General features: G+C 39.6%; 1 protein-coding gene across 1 annotated transcript in view; it reads right to left on the reverse strand.

Annotated features, from left to right (window-relative positions):
- DSCAM (DS cell adhesion molecule) overlaps positions 1–19797 on the reverse strand; it is a 605868-nt gene that overhangs the window by 230198 nt on the left and 355873 nt on the right. The gene's annotated exons all lie outside the window — the stretch shown is intronic.

A 19797-nucleotide genomic window follows, 5' to 3' on the forward strand; every position in this document is an offset into this window, starting at 1 on the left:
CATATCTTGGGTCACATATCAAGCCTTGGTAAATTTAAGAAAATTGAAATTGTATCAAGTATCTTTTCCGACCACAATCCTATGAGACTAGACATCAATTACAGGAAAAAAATTGTAAAAATACAAACACATGGAGGCTAAACAATATGCTACTAAATAACCAAGAGATCACTGAAGAAATCAAAGAGGAAATCAAAAAATACCTAGAAAAAAATGACAATAAAAACATGACGACCTAAAACCTATGGGATGCAGCAAAAACAGTTCTAACAGGGAAGTTCATAGCAATGTAATCTTACCTCAAGAAACAAGAAACATCTCAAATAAACAACCTAACCTTACATCTAAAGCAATTAGAGAGAGAAGAACAAAAGAACCCCAAAGTTAGCAAGGAAAGAAATCATAAAGATCAGATCAGAAATAAATGAAAAGAAATGAAGGAAACGATAGCAAAGATCAATAAAACTAAAAGCTGGTTCTTTGAGAAGATAAACAAAATTGATAAACCATTAGCCAGACTCATCAAGAAAAAAAGGGAGAAGACTCAAATCAATAGAATTAGAAATGAAAAAGGAGAAGTAATACAATACTGGCACTGCAGAAATACAAAGGATCATGAGAGATTACTACAAGCAACTCTATGTCAATAAAATGGACAACCTGGAAGAAATGGACAAATTCTTAGAAAAGCACAACCTTCTGAGACTGAACCAGGAAGAAATAGAAAATATAAACAGACCAATCACAAGCACTGAAATTGAAACTGTGATTAAAAATCTTCCAACAGGGCTTCCCTGGTGGTGCAGTGGTTGAGAATCCACCTGCCAGTGCAGAGGACATGGGTTCGAGCCCTGGCCTGGGAAGATCCCACATGCCACGGAGTAACTGGGCCCGTGAGCCACAACTACTGAGCCTGCGCGTCTGGAGCCTATGCTCCGCAACAAGAGAGGCTGCGATCGTGAGAGGCCCGTGCACCATGATGAAGAGTGGCCCCCGCTCGCCACAACTAGAGAAAGCCCTCGCACAGAAACAAAGACCCAACACAGCCAAAAATAAATAAATAAATTAATTAATTAAAAAAAAATCTTCCAACAAAGAAAAGCCCAGGACCAGATGGTTTCACAGGCGAATTCTATCAAACATTTAGATGAAAGCTAACACCTATCCTTCTCCATCTCATCCAAAATATAGCAAAGGGAGGAACACTCCCAAACACATTCTATGAGGCCACCATCACCCTGATACAAGAACCAGGCAAAGATGTCACAAAAAAGGAAAACTACAGACCAGTATTACTGATGAACATAGATGCAAAAATCCTCAACAAAATACTAGCAAACAGAATCCAACAGCACATTAAAAGGATCATACACCATGATCAAGTAGGGTTTATCCCAGGAATTAAAGGATTCTTCAATATATGCAAATCAATCAATGTGATAAACCATATTCACAAATTGAAGGAGAAAAACCATATGATCATCTCAATAGATGCAGAAAAAGCTTTTGACAGAATTCAACACTGAGTTATCATAAACACCCTCCAGAAAGTAGGCATAGAGGGAACTTACCTCAACACAATAAAGGCCATATATGACAAACCCATAGCCAACATGGTTCTCAATGGTGAAAAACTGAAACCATTCCTCTAAGATCAGGAACAAGACAAGTTTGCCCACTATCACCACTATTATTCAACACAGTTTTGGAAGTTTTAGCAATCAGAGAAGAAAAAGAAATAAAAGGAATCCAAATCGGAACAGAAGCAAAACTGCCACTGTTTGCAGATGACATGATACTATACATAGAGAATCCTAAAAATGCTACCAGAAAACTACTAGAGTTAATCAATGAATTTGGTAAAGTAGCAGGATACAAAATTAATGCACAGAAATCTTTTGCATACCTATATACCAATGATGAAAAATCTGAAAGAGAAATTAAGGAAACACTCGATTTACCATTGTAATAAAAAGAGTAAAATACCTAGGAATAAACCTACCTAAGGAGACAAAAGACCTGTATGCAGAAAACTATAAGACACTGATGAAAGAAATTAAAGATGATACAAATGGAGAGATATACCATGTTCTTGGATTGGAAGAATCAACATTGTGAAAATGACTATACTACCCAAAGCAATCTACAGATTCAATGCAATCCCTATCAAACTACCAATGGCATTTTTCACAAAACTATAACAAAAAATTGCACAATTTGTATGGAAACACAAAAGACCCCGAATAGCCAAAGCAATCTTGAGAAAGAAAAATGGAGCTGGAGGAATCAGACTCCCTGACTTCAGACTACACTACAAAGCTACAGTAATCAAGACAGTATAGTACTGGCACAAAAACAGAAATATAGATCAATGGAACAGGATAGAAAGCCCAGAGATAAACCCACACACATATGGTCACCTTATCTTTGATAAAGGAGGCAAGAATATACAATGGAGAAAAGACAGCCTCTTCAATAAGTTGTGCTGGGAAAACTGGACAGCTACAGGTAAAAGAATGAAATTAGAACACTCCCTAACGCCATACACAAAAATAAACTCAAAATGGGTTAATGACCTAAATGTAAGGCCAGACACTATAAAACTCTTAGAGGAAAACATAGGCAGAACACTCTATGACATAAATCACAGCAAGATCCTTTTTGACCCACCTCCTACAGAAATGGAAATAAAAACAAAAATAAACAAATGGGACCTAATGAAACTTAAAAGCTTTTGCACAGCAAAGGAAAACATAAACAAGGTGAAAAGACAACCCTCAGAATGGGAGAAAATATTTGCAAACGAAGCAACTGACAAAGGATTAATCTCTAAAATATACAAGCAGCTCATGCAGCTCAATATCAAAAAAACAAACAACCCAATCCAGAAATGGGCAGAAGATCTACATAGACATGTCTCCAAAGAAGATCTACAGATTGCCAACAAACACATGAAAGGATGTTCAACATCACTAATCATTAGAGAAATGCAAATCAAAACTACAATGAGGTATCAGCTCACACCGGTCAGAATGGCCATCATCAAAAAATCTACAAACAGTAAATGCTGGAGAGGGTGTGGAGAAAAGGCAACCCTCTTGCACTGTTGGTGGGAATGTAAATTGATACAGCCACTATGGAGAACCGTATGGAGGTTCCTTAAAAAACTAAAAATAAAACTACCATATGACCCAGCAATCCCACTACTGGGCATATACCCAGAGAAAACCATAATGCAAAAAGAGTCATATACCACAATGTTCATTGCAGCACTGTTTACAATAGCCAGGGCATGGAAGCAACCTAAGTGTCCACTGACAGATGAATGGGTAAAGAAGATGTGGCACATGTATACAATGGAATATTACTCAGCCATAAAAAGAAACGAAATTGAGTTATTTGTAATGAGGTGGATGGACCTAGAGTCTGTCATACAGAGTGAAGTAAGTCAGGAAGAGAAAAGCAAATACCGTATGCTAACACATATATGGAATCTAAAAAAAAAAAAATGGTTCTGAAGAATCTAGGGGCAGGACAGGGATAAAGATGCAGACGTAGAGAATGGACTTGAGGACACGGGGAGGGGGAAGGGTAAGCTGGGATGAAGTGAGAGAGTGGCATGGACATATATACACTACCAAATGTAAAATAGATAGCTAGTGGGAAGCAGCCGCATAGCCCAGGGAGATCAGCTACGTGCTTTGTGACCACCTAGAGGGGTGGGATAGGGAGGGTGGGAGGGAGACACAAGAGGGAGGAGATATGGGGATATATGTATACATATAGCTGACTCACTTTGTTATACAGCAGAAACTAACACACCATTGTAAAGCAATTATACTCCAATAAAGATGTTAAAAAAAAAGAATCCTTAACCAAACCCTACCAAATGAGGTTTATCAATATATAAAAACAATAATATATCATGACCAAATGAGATTTATTCTAGGAATGCAAGGTTGGTTTCAATTAAAAAATTAGTGACTGTAATTCATCATATTAACAGACCAAAAAAGAAGCAGAATATGATTACGTGAATATATACAAAGAAAAAAGAAATGTATTTTAGAGTTAAACATCCTGATAAAAATCTCATAGTGAACTAGTCATAGAACGGAATTACTTGATAAAAGGTTTCAAAAGGCTTACAGCTAACATCATACTTAATTCTAAAAACCAAATTATTTTCCACCAAAGATCAAGAAAGAGTCAAGGGTGGTTGGTCTGGTCCTTTTATTCAACATTGTTCTGAAGATTTTATCAAGAACAATTCAAAGAGAAAATGACATAAAATACATATGTATTAGAAAAGAAGAATATAACTGTCTTCCGTCACAGATGACATAATTATTTACACAGATAATCAAAGAGCCTACAAAATCGTTGCTAGAATTATAAATGACTTTAGCAAAGTCACAGGATACATCAAATTACAAAATTCAAAGTTAATTTTATTTTTATATATTAGTAACAAGCAATACTGAAATTTAAAAAAACAATAAATTTGCATGAAAACATGAAATATTTACAGATAAATTTAACAAGATATTTGCAAGACTGGTCTACTGAAAACTGCAAAAGTTGTTGCTCACAATTAAAGAAGACCTAGATGAGTAGAGATGGGGCATTACACCATGTTCATGGGTAAAAATTCTTAATATTTTTAGGCAGTTATTGGAAATCTTGTTCTATAAAAGGCCAAATAATAAACATTTTATGGTTTGCAAGCCATACAGTCTGTCACAATTACTTATTTCTGTCATTGATGCATGAAAGCAGCTATAGAAAGTATATAAATCAGATGTTATGTTACAATAACATTTATTTACAAAGGCAGGTTTTGAGAAGAATTTGACTTGTGGTCTATAGTTGGCTGACATCTGATTTAAAGGTATGTAAAAAGTATATAGATGTAAGATAATTGTAAAGTTGGAAGGGGGGTGCATATACTAATAATACTCACACACTTGGATTAGTTCTTTATCTCATATTTGATGTGTGAAATATTGTAACATCTTTCTAAGTAGAAAAACGGTTTTAATTCATCTTATTCACAAAGAATTCAAAATCAGGGATGAAAAAGTTTTAAATACATAATAGTAGTTTTTAATAACTTCAATATGTTGATTTCCTCAGTATCAGCTACTGACTATTTTATAAAATGAGATGAAATGAACAAAATCATTCTTATCCTTACACTTGTTCACTCCTTGGGAATAGTCAAAAATTATCAAAATGTATAAAACGCAAAATTACAACAGAAGCATGTATAATATAGATCATTTAAAATTTAATCCATATGAAAGTTCACAGAAGAATTAAAGAAATGTTTGATGGATAATGAACATATCACTAAATGAATGGTTGATTTTGGAAAATAACTGATGAAAGCTATCTCCAAGATTACCTACTGGGGTTTAAAACATGAGAATTTCAGATTAGGAATCTGTGAATTTTTGGTCAAAAATTTAAACAGTAAAAAAGTAACTGCCCTCTTTTTCTCCTCAAGATCCCATTATCTTGAGGAGAAAAAGAAGGGATTATAGCCTTCCTAATTTTTTATAAGCACATACAAAATTGTGCTTTGTCTATACAAAATGGTGTTTATTGTCCAATTACTAAGCACCTACTCTGTGGTGGATCCAGGGCAAGTAGCTATGGTTACAAAAATGGTGGCCTCTTTGTCAATCTCACTTTGAGGTCAGAACCCTCACTCTGGGTAAATGTGAGTGGCCATATTGTGAGCCTTCCTATGGAGAGCCTTCCATGAGGGTCTCCCCCCACCAACAGTGTGTGAGAAGCTGAATCCTGCCAGCAACCACCTGAGTGGGATGAACCTTGATATGACTGAATCCCTGGCCAACAGCCTGAGTGCAGTGCTGGGAGAGACCTTGATACAGAGGACTCAGTTAAGCCATACCCAGATTCCTGCCCCACAGAGATCATAAATGTGCTTTATTATTGTTAAGCCACTAAGCTTTGGGGTAATTTGTTACACAGCAACAGATCCCCAATACACTGTGAAAAACTAGGTAATCAGGAATCCTTTTAGTTCCTCAGTTTCCCCACCTGCAAAATGGAGATAATAATAGATCCTCCTTCATAGGGCGGTGTAGGCGTTTAAATTCTTAAACTATGGTATGACATACAGTAAGCACACACTATTGCTGTTTTTTTCTACTTTCTGCTTCTAATTATTTAATCAGTTTATGATTAGTTGACTATTTCTTTCCTACTCCACAAGACTAAGGACAATGTTGCAATGAACCTCTCTGCTTGTCAATCAATCCATCAATAGAAAGAAAGATACAGTGGTAGGAACTCCACTGGATAAATACTTGGAGTGGAATTCTGCACATCTAAGTGTTAAAATATATTGCTAAGTTGCTTAGTAAAAGACAGAGTAATCTTATTTCCTGGGGCTGGAGTTAATTTTTTCCTCACACATGTGCACTATTAATCTTTTTGATCTTCATCAATATAGTATATATCTCATTATTTTAATTTACATGGTTTTACTAACGTGTATATTTTTTGGTTGCTTTTGCTTATAGATAAGTCTGAGCATCTTTTTTATAAATGTATCAGTAACTTGTACTTGTTCTTCGGTGAACACTCTATCTATATATTTTGCCCGTGCATCTACTGAACTTTGTCTTTTTCCTCTTTATTTGCCAAAGCACTTTGGTTCCTAAAAGTGATTCTATATTCCTATTTTACAACACTTTATTTTTGTTTGTGTTGTTTTAATCAGGATTGTACATTGAATATTATCAGCTACCTTTTCATCATCTATTGAGATGATCATACTTTATTTTCTCCTATAAAAGTTTATTGTATCTTTTAAGGATCTGGTTTCATAAATTATAAAATTCCTTCTTAAGGATAATAGTTTCTTTGGGGTAAGGATAAAAAATACTATTGGAACTTAAAAATCAAAGAAAAAGCCTTTGATTTTTATTTAGGTGCTTAAATTTGTTTGACAGTTTGAAAAATCTGTAAAGGCTATTGATACATTTCTCAAAGTTAACTGCAAGCTGGGAGCCAGGTCTAGACACTACTACACACAACCTGGAAATTCAGCGAAATGTAGGATTTAAGAAATGTCTCCATAAGGCAGCAAACCAGGAAATCTGAAAATGCTATGGGATTTACAAATTCTGTAAAAATGTGTTACAAATCCCTGAAAATCTAATAAAATGCTGATAGAATGTGAAAAAGTTATAGGATCGTTCAAGTCAAAAACAAATGTTTTCTTTTCCTCAAAGAATTTTCACCAGAAAAATACTTACAATATTTGACACATTTATAGTAAAGAATTACAATATACAATTTAGCTACATTGCTAAGCTTTCTCAATTAAACAGCTGAAAAGGATTATCTCTTAACTCCTATCTTGACCGAGAGAAGCCTCTTCATTACTAAAATGTCCTAATGGAGACAGAGATAAAGTATAAGTGCAGTTGAAAACCATTAAATCTTTTTTTTTTCCATCAGAAAATGAACCTAGCTTGAAGGGATATACCATTTATAAATGTGATCATGCTTGCTAAACAGAGTAATTCACCCACCATAAGGACAACAGTCCCAACGATGAGCACTGTTTAATTTGAGGGAAGTGGACTTGGCCATGGTTTGATAGGTCATCTACTTCAGATTCATCGTTATTGTAAAGAACAAAATTTAACACAGTGCATACAATATTTCAAAATTCTGCAATCTTGTTAGCATAAGGTAAGTACTTTGGGTAATTAACTAGAAGATACACTTAGAGCAACCAGAAGCCATTAATTAAAAAGATGTCAGTTTTCTGTGGATAGCTGGGGTCAAGTGGCGACAATTTTAATGTTCTGTTACATGGAAAGCAAATGTTCACACATTATGTAAGGCACCCACAGAATGACTGGGTATGTTCATATTGTGTGACCTTTATTATTTATTGAAAAGATACACCTAGCAGGACTCTCAAGAACTGGGGGAGTAGGAATAGTGGAAAAAGAATAGCTGAGTATCACCAAGTGATCCCACTTTGAAGGCAGCAACAAATATGGTCATTGTTTCATCTTTTCTTCCCTCTGAAGTCTTTGCTGATCTGAAGTGAGAGCACTTGACTAAGAGTCAGAAGAATTGGGCTCCTATGTTATCTCTTAAACTTAGGAGCTCTGCCCTTGAGCAAGTAGCTTATTCTGTCTGCATCCTTAACGTCATCATATATGAAATGGGAAGAAGAATTCATTTACACACCATATAGATTGTTCACATGAAAAGGAACAAGACTGCATGAATGCAAGTGGGTGTCAATGCCCACATGCTGGGACCAGAAGAAATTGGTCAGTGAGCACATGCAGAGAGTCACCTGGCAGATGGAAGAAGATTGTTTTGGAGGGGAAGAGAACAGGAAGAAGGAGATCACTTTCTGCTCCCTGGGCTGCACCCAAATGATAAGCTGTTCCTTCTCCTCACCAAGGAGTCAAAACACAGTCCCATTCGTCCTTATGGAGAGGGCGGTGTTTTCCTGAGGAATGAGTTTGTTTTCCTTGCTCAGGGAGAGGGCCCGCCTCCTCTGAGAACAGCTGGTGGGGTGAAGGGAGTGAGTAGCTACAAAGATGGGTGGGGATAGGATGAGGAGAGAGCAAGTACCCAGAGAAACAGCAGGTGCACCCATTTCAGGTGTGGCCGCTGGGAAGGGAACCCTTGATCAGTGACAGAGGGCTGGGTTCTGGGTCCTGTTCCAGAGAAGAATCCCAAAGAGGACAGAGGCACAGTCCTGAGACACGGGTCCAGTTCCAGGCTGGAGGGCTCTTCCCAAGCCCAAAGAAAGAAGCTTCCACATGGTACACAATGTGCACATCATGTTTTGTCTATATGTTTGCATCAGATATTGTCTGTTGATCTTAGCACTACTGCTGCACTTCTAAACTCTTCCCTAAATTTCAGGGATGGGAAGCCTGAGAAGAACATCTCCCCGGCTGATTTGTCACAGTTCTGGTTTATATTTCACCGGTGAGAGGCACTTGAATGCGATTTAGAAAGTGCAAGGAAGGAGAAATAATCGTTCTCCTTTAGAAGCAGTAAGTTGATGCATGGGCAGATGCCAAATATCCAAGTCCGAGAGAACAAATTTCGTTCTGGAGCAGCTGGAACCACAGATGGAAGTAGCCTCTCCTGGCTCCCACATTTGTCAAGTTCTTAAAAGGCAGTTGAATTCCTCCCATCTTTCTAAAACTATGCATGCATCTAATTCCCTGTATTAAATTCCTTCTTGATAAAACACTGCACCATAACTGGGACAGCATCAAGGTTACTTCTTTTGTAAATTTGCATATAATTATGTTCACTGTGCAATTCACTTTCTTCTTTTAATCTCTTTATGTCTATCCTGAAGACTTCTATCCAATGAAAACAACTGAACTTAGGTGGCCTAGACTAGTGCCTGCCAAGGGGTTGTTAGAATTTGGTGGTCCACTAGTTTACCATGCTAATTTCATGACTTTTACTCTGTACCTAATCTGCAAGCATCCTTTTTTATCATCAAGATGGAACACTGGTCCCTTACTCACTTATCAGAAAATGGAACCATGAACTGACACGATTCAGCACTTGTTGATGGGATATGCGATACCAGAGGCAGTTTGAGTGGCTGAACTTTGCTGAGGCCACCATGGCTTTGCATTGGGACCACGGGCTGCAAGCCGCCCCTGCAGCTGTGTCAACCATACAAGGTTTTCAGTCACCACCTCCTTGGAGCAAGAGATGCCCAAACATTTGTCCTCAGTGTGGCTGTTCCTATCCACAAGAGGATGGTTAGAAAGTTCCTGGGGAAAGACAGTGAGAAAGAGGGAAGAGAAAGAAAGAGGAGTGGAGAAAAAGAAGGGAGGGCCAGATGGACCCCCGGGGCCATTGTCCTGGTGACACTACCAAGGCTCGGGGTAACTGCAGTTTCCTTGGGCGGGGGTGGGGGCATCTACGATGGTCCTGATGCAGCTCCCAGAGCCACGGAGACCCCGCTTATTTTAGCACAGGGAAAGGCCGAAGTTTTCCATTCCTCGTGAGCTTTATTCCACCATCAAAAGAAAATACACCAACATGATGAACATTCATCCTCTCCGTTCCGCTCACCATCCTTTTCCAAGACCTCATTATTGCTCAGTGAGACCCATTGCTCCTACCTGCGAACAGACAAGCAGAGCTGCTTTCGTTGTACCTGAGGGAACCACATTTGACTGTGAAGTTGGGTTTGTCTTCACCACTCATGTCACAGGGAGGTGTCACTTTCTTCTTTTTAGATTCTTTGAGCTCCTTCTCTGCATTCATTCTAGATTCATAGCTTGTCACGTATTTGCGTGGGGACAAGGAACACCAGATGATAAGTGAGACTGGATAGCCTCGACAAGCCTGGTGCAGGAGTTTGGAGCAGGTGTTGCTGGAAAGACCCAAGAGGATGACTGCAGGTCCAGTAAACCAGTGGACAGAAGAGGTTGGATGCATGGGGATGGGGGCTTGGGGGCATCCTAACGCACGCAGAAAGCGGGACAGGCATGGTTAGAGCTCTGGGTGGTAATCAGACAGACAGACAGGCAGGGAGGTGAGACAGGATTAGATGACCAAGGGCCAAGCAGATGACCAAGACAGAGATCCAGTTTCCAGGACAGGGGTGTGAAAGCAACACTCGGTCTGAGCAAAGGCAGTGATCTGGCACTCAAGGTCAGAGTGTAAGTGGCCATGAGGGTAAAGAAATGAAGCTAAATGCCTTGAATGCTAAAACAAGGAGGCTCAGGCCCGAGGTCAGGACACGAGTGAAACCTGCAAGGATACAGGAAATAGGATTAAGGGACCAGAGCTTGGGAAGGAACTTTGGGGGTCCAGAGACCCAAGGACAATCCTGACTGGGCCTCCCCACGGAGTTACTTCAATAGGAAGCCTCCTGTTTTCCTACAGGGGAAAAGAGGAACAATCTCATTTAAGGGACTTATTATTAGTATTTTTTTGGTCTCTTGATTGTTTGTCCCTATCCGGACTTATCTTCTGAATGGAAAGCAGGGGATCTGCAGTGGGGGCCATCTCTTGACTGCTGAGGAAGAGGTGGCCGTGGTCAACTCAGCAGGGAGGTCTGGAATTCGTTTTGGTAGAAAAAATGTCCTACAATTAACATACTTGAGAACTTGGGCTTGTCCCATGCTGCACATTCTTCATGGCATTTGGAGACACAGGCCTTGGGGATTGTGGAGGGTGCTGGGATGTCACCTTGACCGTGGGAGAGAGGGTAAGAGCAGGACCAAGCTGAAGCACTCCAGGGCAAGCCCCTGAGGTAGGAGGAGGCTCCAGAAGGGTCATCTGAGCAGTCTGACCAGGCGTACTGAGCACACATTTGTTTCTCAGTCTAGAATTGAGTACACTGCATGGAAATATCCAGAGAACTGTTGTGAGTGTCAGATTTTTTCCTATGGATTTCTGAACAAAGGATTGAAGTCCCTGTTGGCCCCTATAAAGAGTCCACAGCTTCTGCTGACAACCATCTGAACCTACAAGTGGATCCTCGTCCAGTTCAGATGAGACTTGGCCCTGGCCAACAGCTGCAGCCCTATGAGAGATTCCTAAACAGAGCACCCAGCTAAGATGTGCCCAGACTCCTAATCCACAGAAATCATGAGATTTTTTTAAGTTGCTTTAAAAAAAAGAAAATAAAAAGAGTCTATGGCAAGATGGGAGGATTTTGGCAGGTGGGTTGATACCAAGCAGAAGAGGACACTTCTGGGACCCAGGAGGTAAGGGACAGCCAGGACCCCTGGTAGAGTATACCTCGTGGGTACAGAAGGACAACTTCCAACAGCTTTCTGGGGACAGAGGGAGATGCCTGAGCAAAAGCAAAACTACTGTGCACCAAATAGTGATGGATTCTTTGATGTCTCCAGGAAAAACTGGAGTTGAGGAAACTTTGGTCTCATGTGAATGTGCTACAGGTAAGAGAAGGAAGGGCACAGGGAGGGGGAGAGAGAAATAGGCACGAAACAGGGGGTCCTATCCCACTGCAGCCTCTGTATGTACTAGAGAGTGGAAGAAGATAGCAACTCCCCCCAAATTAAGGAGCACTTCTCCCTTGCTTGGAAAAGAAAGAGACACGGACAGCTGCAGAGAGTCAACAAAAACTGGCTATAGATGTAACACCTTTCCACCCAGAAAACCAAAGAGGATCAAAAAGAACTATTGGCAGAAGCTTATACATACTCACTACCCCAGACCATAGTAAGAAAGCAATAGAATTTATAATGGGCATATAAAAAGATTTGAATAAATGGAAACACTGTCCATGATATTGGCAGGGAAGTCTCAATAGTTTAATGATACTGATGTTCTCCATGCTAACCTTTACATTTATTACAGTGTTCCAAATTTTTCAGAATATTGTTTTGGGAACTTGATAAAATTAGCCTAACTTTCATCTAGAAGAAATACGCAAATAAAAATCCATGTGAGAAATCTAGGACATTTTTGAAAAAGAAAAACAGTGAGGGGAGGAGTGTTGTATGAGATATTAAAACATATTAGGAAGAGATAAACTTCTAGTAGGCATGGTCCTGATGCCAGACAGACAGTGCGAGAGAGAGGGATAGAAAACGGATTTCAGCAGACACATTTTTTTCATAGACTATAAAGGAATTAAAGTTAGCGGGAATAGGTTGGGCCAGGCAATAAATGGCTTTAGTGCAACTGGCTAACTGTGGGAGGTGAGGTGATGACGACAGTGATGATGATGGTAACAGCGAACGTGTATTGACTCAATGCTGTGCCAGGCACTGTGATAAATGCTTTCTATGAACCACCTTATTAAATCATCACATTACTCCCCATATCTCATTTGCTTCCCATACGAGGAATCTGTGGTTCATGCAGGCTACGTAATTTTCCTGCAGTAACACAGACAGATGGTGTGTGTCTGGGGTTTGAACTCAGCCCACTCTCTTAACTGATGATTTCTACTACTTCTCCTTTATTTTTCTGAAGTAAAGTTCAAATTTCATAAACCTTAATATATAAACAATAGGATTTAAGTTCAAAGGGTTTAAAGATGGCAGCATAAAAGCAGCATTAGAACAGTATGGAGGTTCCTTAAAAAACTAAAAATAGAATTACCATATGACCCAGCAATACCACTCCTGGGCATATACCCAGAGAAAACCATAATTCAAAAAGACACATGAACCATTGTAAAGCAATTATACTCCAATAAAGATGTTAAAAAAAGAAGACACATTCACCCCAATGTTCATTGCAGCACTATTTACAATAGCCAGGTCATGGAAGCAACCTAAATACCCATCGACATACGAATGGATAAAGAAGATGTGGTACATATATACAATGGAATATTACTCAGCCATAAAAAGGAATGAAATTGGGTCATTTGTAGAGACATGGATGGACCTAGAGACTGTCATACAGAGTGAAGTAAGTCAGAAAGAGTAAAACAAATATCGTATATTAACGCATATATGTGGAATCTAGAAAAATGGTACAGATGAGCTGGTTTGCAGGGCAGAAATAGAGACACAGATGTAGAGAACAAACGTATGGACACCAAGCGGGGAAAGCAGGGGTGGGCGGGTGGTGGTGGTGGGATGAATTGGGAGATTGGGATTGACATGTATACACTAATAAGTATAAAATAGATAACTAATGAGAACCTGCTGTGTAAAAAAAAGAAAATAAAATTTTAAAAAAAACAGCGTTTCTTTTCTTCCTGGAAATCATAAAAAAGCAAATGGGAGAAAGAGGAATAGAAAATGCAAACTCTTTTATGCACGAAATTAGGAAATAGCTAAAATCTCAACCACAAAATAGGTGGTGGGGCAGCCGACAGTGTACACTGAGCAAAGGAACCTGCAGAAAGACAAGGAGAGACGGACCACGGCTGGGTCTCTGAACAAGCATCAGCAGGGTACGCATCGTGAAAGCGGGGAGCACATGTGAGGGGCAACAGACATCAGCGGCCATGGTGTGCCCAGGCTGGGTGAGGCAGCCGCTTCTCTGGACCTGCCGTGTGTCTTAGATCAGTGAAGGAGGGTTCAGGGAGGAGCCAGATACTTGCACAAAGCAATCTCTTCCTGGGGATATGCATTTTCTTCAAATGTGAGCACTCAAAAGGAAGCCAGGATCTAGCAAAGATACTACAAGGAAAATGGAAGAATAAAATAGAGACAGAAATCTATAACGAAATCTCCTCAGAAGAACGCCATGATTGAGATGAAAGCTGTGAATAAAATAGCTACTTGTCTATGAAGCGAGAGCTCAAGAGAGAATGAAATGTGAGCTGGAGGAACTGGAGAAAGAAGGGAAAAAATAAAATCACAAAAATGAAGGCAATATTGGAGAGAGCACAAAGGAGAACGGACTTTGTGGGGAAAAAGACGTAGAGAATAAACATGAGAAAATATCAAACAAAGTAAAATGGGAGTAAATCAGTTAAAAAATCAGAGAGAAAATGACACCCTCTGGAAGACAGGTGAAGGGAATCTGATGGCACCGTAATCGGAGACCCAGGTCACCATGCTACCTCCTGGGCAGAGGCAGAACATCCGGATCTTAAAGGAATAAAGACAGAAATCTATTGAGCACCTAAAAACGTTTTCAAAAATACCTGGGAATAAATCTGGAAATTAATTCCGTAACTTTGTTGACATGTTGCAAAAAGATGACTTCTGCACCCTAATCCTTGAAAAGACCCAAATTGGTGCCAGGTGTCACCCATCACCTTCTCTTGGAACAAAATCAGTTCATTCTGTTGTCTTAGTTTGTATATTTTCTGTGACTTGAGATAAACTTTGAATATACACACCCACAAATGCAAAGCACGGAAGAGAACAAATATTTACAGGCATGACTCAAGAAGAATTTTCTTACATAAAAGATGATTCGAACCTACATATTAAATAGGCATATGACACATCTGGGGGAAAAGTGACCCCACATGCATAACATCAAGGCATAGGCTATACATTTACTGGACTTCAAAGTCAGCTCTTCGGTGCATGCAGGCAAAAAAAAAAGAGTCGTTTCTAAGGAGAAATCAAGCAGCTTCTGTCCCCTCCCAGGAAATAATGCAAGCTACCAACTCCTACAAGCTAAACTCACTTTATGTGCAAAAAGGCAAGAGGCAAGCCATTGTGAAGAACGAACCTGGAATAGTCCTCGCTGGAAACTATAGGTAAAGGAGTAGCATTGAGCAGGGGATCAATCTAACATAGAACTGAGGTGACATCAAAGTGGAGCATACACTGGCTGAGCAGAACGTGGAAGGGATAAGCCCTGACCACGGAGAAAGCATTTACTGATAAAAAATTAGGATACTTAGAAAATGTATCGTTTCTTATACTGAGAATTGGGTCGTGTCTACAGAGAATGAGGCCCAAACTCACTCTTGATATTGATCCCGGGCCGATTTGCTCTCCTGACATTGCTGTGTCTCAGAAAGTGGCACTTCCACTGTTCTCAAAGACCCGGGCATCCTGTTCGACTTCTCCCTTTCTCTTCGACATCCAATCCGTCAGCCAGATCAATTCAGAAATCAACTACTCGTGCCTTCTTGACAGCTCGTCCAGGCCACATCACAGCACAGGCCTGCTAACCGGTCTCCAGCTGCAATTCCTGCCTTCCACCTAGGGCCGACAGGGTCCTTTGAAAACACTAGGCAGAGCACATGGCATCTCTTAATTATCCCAGTAGCCTGCTAAGTTCTGGTGTCCGCAGGGCAGCAGAAGAAAGGAGAGCGCCGCTGTCACAACTCTGATCCACTGCCTGCATTCCCCCCGCCGCCCCCCGCCAGGCAAAGCCACATCTTTAAGGTCATCGATGAGGAATCTGACCGGCTGGGACCTCCAGAACCTCCTTTCATTCCACTGCAGTGAGTGAGCAGGACCCAGCTCCAGTGTCCTCCTTGGCGCTTCTGGAACATTCCAGGTATAAACCCACTTCTGCCCCGGCTTTGACCCCTTGACCTTCAGTGCTCCCCCCAGATATGCACATGGCTCATCTCCCATTTCTTTTAAGTTTCTGCTCAAACATTACCTTCTTCTGGGGTCTTCTCTGATAACCCTACTTTAAATATAAACTGCTCCTCACTGCTCTCCCGTTCCCTACACCAGGCATGCCCTGACTCTTGTCCTTGGACATTCCTCCGATCAAAGCATCCCTGGATGGCCAGAGAGCAAAAGATGTCCAGGCAGCCCATGGGCATCAGTTATCTCTTGCATCAGTGGCCCCTCTTTCCCCTTTAGCAGCTAACAAGGGGATGTTCCAGGTCCCCAGGACAGCAATTGAAACCCACTTCCTCCACTATAAATGACATACATTTGCTTAGCTATCGATTTCTGTGAGCACAGGTAAGGCCCACCATGGTATTAAACCCTGATTTTTTTTTCAAATCTCTTTTTGACAAGAAACCTTGTTTGTTCATGTAAAAAAAAAAAATATCAGGAGACAGAATTGAATGTCTTAGACTTTGTGTATCCAGACCCAAGGTCAAAACTGTAATAACATTATTTTTCAGGAAAGATTGTTTCATTTCTGCAATAGCTGCCCTTAAATCACTGCAATTTACTCTGGAATTCTGCAGCTTCAGGCTTAAATTGCATCTCTTGGAGAAACAGCCTGAGTCTGGCGTGTGTGTGTGTGTGTGTGTGTGTGTGTGTGTGTGTGTGTGTGTGACATAGAAGAACTGCACTTAATGCTCTTAGAGACTATTTGATTACGGGAAACATGTTCCATAAGCAAGGCTAAATTTTTCTTAAGAAACATCTTTGCTACTTGCATAATTAAAATAATAATATACCATTTCCCCTATTCTATTGAAAAATATTAAAAAACCAAGCATAATACCTGGCATTATTCTTATCATAAGAAACAGGCACTACTATGAACTGCGGGAAGGAGTGTAGATGAAAAAAGTGATGACAAGCGGCCAATACGTATTGAAATCTATAGAAATTGCTTACTCTTTGAACCATAATTCTACTTATAGAAGTTTATCACCAGAGAGAAAATGGACACGTGTACAGAGATCAATGAGATAGAAGTCACTGTGACATTTTTACGATAGTGAAAAACTGGGAAAAAACACAATATCCAACAGTAGTGTTGGACACACCTGGTTGCCAAGCATCCATCCTCCCCCTTAGTGAAACAGCCTGGGTTGTAGTCACGACGGCCGTATGCTTAGCTATAACATAACTTGTAGAACCCCTGTGGCGAGGGCTGACCTGGCTGGTGAGACATGAGCAGAATTGATTGATCACACAGTCTGGAGAGGTCCTTAGAGGGAACTGACTCAGGTGGGTGTGAGAGCCTTCTCTCTGTGCTTTTCCTCGTCCATGGAAATGTGTAAGTGGCCACTGGACCTTAGTAGCCATTGACTGATGGTGGGAGATGCTTTCGAAGAGTGACAGAAGAGACAGATGCAAACAGTGTGGGTCCCTGATGACTCAGGGGAGAAAAACTAATCCTGCCCTATCTACTCCCAGACTCCTCTTATGAGAAGGAGTAAACCCTTGTGGCATTAAGTCACTGAATTCAGTCTTAACAAAGGCAAGAGAAGTTAGATGTATCTATTGATGTATGAATAGAAACTCAACAGAGACGTTAAAAAGTCACAGTGAACACTCATATTTGTTGCCGTGGAAAGACATTCATAGCCTATTATTAACTGAAGAAAGAAGGTTGTAGATCAGGAAGACTCACATGCTCACAATTTTTTAAAAAACACAAAATTATATGTATATCTACGGTTATATATATTTGCCAGGGGGACAGGTCTGAAAAGCTAGATGAAAGTTTACAATATCGGGACTTCCCTGGCAGTCCAGTGGTTAAGACTTCACCTTCCAATGCAGGGCGTGTGGGTTCAATCCCTGATGGGGGAACTAATATCCCACATGCCTCATGGCCAAAAAAAAAAACAAAACATAAAACAGAAGCAGTATTCTAACAAATTCAATAAAGACTTTAAAAATGGTCCACATCAAAAAAAACTCTTAAAAAAAACGTTTGCAGTATTTATCTTTGGTTATCTTTGAGTGATATTTTTAAAGGGGGATTTTAACTTTTAAAAATTTGTTTGCTGCAATTTTTAATTTTTTCATTAATGATTTTAAATTGCATATCAAGTTCAAAGGTAAAAAGGCTTCTATAATTTAATTTGCACATCAGTGATGGGAAGGAATAAGATGTCTGTAACACCCATAACAGACAAAGGGTTATTTAATCTATGAAAAATACTCTTTCAAATAAATGAGACATGGAGATGAATGTAAGAGTAATATGAATCAGAAATTCCCCAAATGGGAAAATGAAATGGTCTGTAAACAAAGGCTAAAACATTTTCAACATCATTAGTAATCTAAATTTGTAAATTAAAACAGGAATTTGTAAATTAAAACAGGAATTTGTAAATTAAAACAATTCACCCATCACATAGTAAAGATTAAGGAAAAAAGGATACTATCTAGTTGGCAAGGGTGCAAGACACACACAGCTTCATACTACTGGTCAGTGTGTAAATTGCCCTAATATTTTCCAATGTGTCCTGGTCCAGTGCAGACCAAGAGCCTTCAGTGTGATCACAGTATTTCACTTCTAGGGATTATATAGACATTTCTCCAAAGAAGACATACAGATGGCCAACAGACACATGAAAAGATGCTCAACATCACTAACTGTTAGAGAAATGCAAATCAAAACTACAATGAGGTATCACCTCACACCGGTCAGAATGGCCATCATCAAAAAATGAACAAACAATAATTGCTGCAGAGGGTGTGGAGAAGAGGGAACCCTCCTGCACTGTTGGTGGGAATGTAAATTGGTAGAGCCACTATGGAGAACAGTATGGAGGTTCCTCAAAAAAAAAAAAAAAAGAAAAAGAAAGCAACCACACATATGCACATTGAACTAACACACGAGGATGTCCACTTCTGCAGTGTTTGTAATAGTGAGAAATGGAAAACAACCCAAGAGAAAGAAAGAACATCCACACAATGTCAAGCATTAGAAGTTATTTTGAAGAAGATGAGCATCATGGAAAATGTTTGTAACATCTATATAAACTACATTGCACATGCACATCTATATAAACTACATGCACATCGATATAGAGTACATTAAATCAAATGTATGCTATTTGTTTCCATGTAATGCAACATAGGGCTACAAGTATGGCCCCAAATAAAAAGTCACGCGGGCAGATACTCTGAATAACAGGCTTTTATTTTGGGATAAAGTGCTTTTCACATGGGCAATGTATGTGGCATGCTACAGGGGAGTAATCTCAGGGATTTAAAACAAATTTAATTGATTCTCCCCCCAACCAAACGGTGTCTATCCCTCTCTTTCCTCCCTCTGCTCCTTCTCCCTAAAGGAAATACACCAAAAGGAACTGTGGCAAGTATGCCATTTGTTTTTCTCTGATTGCTGTTACTTTCTCAATAAGAAAATGCAGCACACTATATACCTTAAGTCTTAAGATTGTTAGGGAAAAAAAAAACATGATTTATTTATTTATTTGTTGTTTGTTTATCCTATCAGTATATATTTGGCCCTCACCTGTTTAATAAATTACTGAATGAAGTTATGTGAATGAGAAAGGAAAGAGAATTTCCAACACATTCGTAAGCATAGTTAAGGAAACTTCCCTGGAGAAGGTGATAAGATAGAAATAAATTATTTTTACCATGTCTAGAATGGTTCCCTCATTAGTTTCCAACACTGCTCATTTTAATTTATGTAATGTTTACAGTGTTACCTTAATAC

The sequence above is a fragment of the Balaenoptera musculus genome, chromosome 4 (genome assembly GCF_009873245.2).
Source record: "Balaenoptera musculus isolate JJ_BM4_2016_0621 chromosome 4, mBalMus1.pri.v3, whole genome shotgun sequence".
In the NCBI taxonomy this organism is placed as follows: domain Eukaryota; kingdom Metazoa; phylum Chordata; class Mammalia; order Artiodactyla; family Balaenopteridae; genus Balaenoptera; species Balaenoptera musculus.